Here is a 2,469-nt window from a genome sequence, read left to right on the forward strand (position 1 = left end):
GCCAGGGTGGCTGTGTGTGTCTGCTGCGATAATGGATGGCCGATCATCAGACCAAGAGAATGGGTGGTCGATCACCACACAAGGGAGTCACTTAAAAGTTTGCAGGTGCCCCCCTCTCGTTTATCCCCGAGTCTGAGTACTGGGCTGGAAGTCTGGATGTTGGAGAAGGCAAGGCTTGTGAGAAAGACTGATAGTGGGGCTGATGGGGTCTATGTCGACCAAAAGAGTGGGATTCCCTGTGTAGGTGGAGTTCCTGTAGATGGATTCCCTGTATACCACAGGGTGTAGTTCCTGTAGCGTTTCGCTGATATCGCTGAAAGTCACGTGCTGCTTAGTGACATCGGTAGATTGGATGTTTTTCGATCTTTTTCGATATTTCTTAGAAATTCGAGTATGGTTTGCAAGTTTTATTGAAAAACTCCAGGAACTCCACCTACAGGGAATCCCACTCTTTTGGTCGACATAGACCCCATCAGCGATAGTGGGAGGTGGGAAGGGGTAAAGTGGTAGAAGGTTTAGAGGCTAACCGGGACTGAGTTGTCCCGCGTCAGTAGACAGTATCCTCATGAGACAGATGATCTAGGAGACGAGTGGAGAAGAAACTGAGACAGAAGCACGCACAGTTATATCACACACGGAAGAACAGAGAGACAGGCAGGACAGACTGACTTGAAAAAACAAGGGAGAAAAACTTACACCCAAGACAGACAATAAACAAGAAATTCCTCCGAGGTAGGAAAAACACCCCCGTCCTTACCATTCTCACTGCCACCAACTGAGAAGGTTATTTCCCTTTGACCATTAATATGTCCCTCTATAAGTCCTTGTAGAATCTTAATCCACCAATAACTCCCTAACCGTGTGTTTGACTGGTCCCAATTTTTGTAAGGACCGTCTCAGGAATGTATAGAACCTGTTCAGCAAGTTTGGTGACGATCGGTCCGTTCATTCTTGAGATCTATATGCGAACACAAACACACACACAAACAAACAAACAAACAAACACATCGACCGAATCCTATATACACACCCCTATACCGGGGGTGTAAAGACTGTCTGGGCTCGGACTCGGACAGACAGGACAACGGAAAGGCAACGGCAGAGATGGGATGACAAAAGCTGAGACGTCTTTGTGACAAAGCGGTTTGGACGGACAGCGAACGAGCAACCCCCCCCCCCCCCCCGACCCTCACTCCCCCCCCCCCCCCCCAACAAAAAAATAAAAAAGAAGAAGGGAAAAACGACACAAGGAAAGCGATAAGCAAGTTTCTGAACATCTCAGCACAATATTAGCGAACGACTTTCATACGAGACAGTGCAGAGAGAGAGAGAGAGAGAGAGAGAGAGAGAGAGAGAGAGAGAGAGAGAGAGAGAGAGAGAGAGAGAGAGAGATAGAGAGAGAGAGAGAGAGAGAGAGAGAGAGAGAGAGAGAGAGAGAGAGAGAGAGAGAGAGAGAGCGGTTTGGACGGACAGCGAACGAGCAACCCCCCCCCCCCTGGATGGAGAGAGAGAGAGAGAGAGAGAGAGAGAGACAGAGACAGAGAGACAGAGAGACAGAGAGAGACAGAGACAGAGACAGACACTGAGACACACAGAGACAGACTGAAACACAGAAACACAGAGACACAGAAAGCCGACTAATAAACAGCACGAGCTATGCTATAAGAGAAAGAAAGAACTGATTCCGCCGCAGTCAGCGAAGTTTACCTCCCACAAGTTTTGATACGCAAATGGCTTTTAAACAGTGTTACAATCAGTTGTTAAGCCTCATTTTGTTATGAAGTTAAAACGGGAATACCACCCGCGCGTTACACTGGGGTATTCACTTTAGATCGCACGAAGAGCCGGCGTGTAAATGTAACACTCAGTGTCGATGACGGCTGACGGAATTAAGCGTCATACTCATACACCCTGTGTCGGATGTGTCTGAAAACACCTCCGCGCGGAGGGGCTTTGCAGCCAGCAGTGAAGATAAAGAGGGAACATTTTCTCAGCTCGCGCGGCAGCAAGCAGGATGTCTCTAGACTGCATAGGCGATTTTGTTTTTTTGCTTGTTGAGTTAAACAGAGCCACATTTTGTTCGGAGGTATAATGGAGTGTCACCACCTGTTACGGCAAATTACACACTGTCAATTTGATAAACATAAAGTCTATAACGGAACTTAGACAGCTATACGATCTTCAGAGGCATCATACTCATTTAACTCCAAAACACGACCACATAAGTTTTGTGACGAAAGTAAGGATGCCACCTGCGCGTTACAGAAAGTTACTCTTTCGTTTGAACAAACAGGGAGTAAGTATATATCGTTCGGTGTCAGAGTCGTAAGAGGCGTTATAACCTTTCTATATAGGTATATTTATATTGTAGATCGTAAACAGACATAGATGTATATAGAGAGACGAAGAGAAACTTAAACACAAAGAAAAAATAAGGGAAGAGATATTATTAAAAGAGAATAAATCAGA

This window comes from Littorina saxatilis, linkage group LG6 (assembly GCF_037325665.1).
Source record: "Littorina saxatilis isolate snail1 linkage group LG6, US_GU_Lsax_2.0, whole genome shotgun sequence".
In the NCBI taxonomy this organism is placed as follows: Eukaryota; Metazoa; Mollusca; class Gastropoda; order Littorinimorpha; family Littorinidae; genus Littorina; species Littorina saxatilis.